Here is a 647-nt window from a genome sequence, read left to right on the forward strand (position 1 = left end):
CTACATTCTAGGAACTCATAATAAAGTTTCCCAGGAAGGCAAATATTTAAACATCTACCTATTATTTTATGCTCCATGCACTAGCTATTACTTTACATAATATATAAGTAAAGTCATAACATATGCAATTGTTTTCATGATAGATTTCAGAAGGCCAAAAAGCCTTTAAGAAAAAAAAAAAGAAAGAAAGAAATGATGCATAATGTCAAAAATGCAGTCTGTGTGAGAGATATTCTAGAAAAAGCAGCTTTCTTGATTTTTGGCAGATCATCTCAGAGACATATCCATGCATATGTATGTCCCAGTTAGAATACTAAAGTCCCATCATTGTAGTTGAAGCAAGAAATTGGGAAAATGAATAGAGTAATTGTGGGAAGAAATTCCAAACACTCATTTCCTAGTGGGCTACTCTGTGGAAGGACCTGTGGAAGAAATATTGTTGAGGAAAACATCACATTTTTGATGTGGAGCTTGCAATCATCTCCAGTTCATTATCTGTCCTTTCCTTTGTAGGCTCTTACATCTGAGTTCAGCACCTTCAGAAGAACACATGGAAAATAGGAACAATGTAACTGAGTTTATCCTGCTGGGGCTCACACAGAACCCTGAGGGGCAAAAGGTTCTATTTGTCATATTCTTGCTCATCT

This window comes from Galeopterus variegatus, unplaced genomic scaffold (assembly GCF_000696425.1).
Source record: "Galeopterus variegatus unplaced genomic scaffold, G_variegatus-3.0.2 Scaffold14076, whole genome shotgun sequence".
Lineage (NCBI taxonomy): Eukaryota > Metazoa > Chordata > Mammalia > Dermoptera > Cynocephalidae > Galeopterus > Galeopterus variegatus.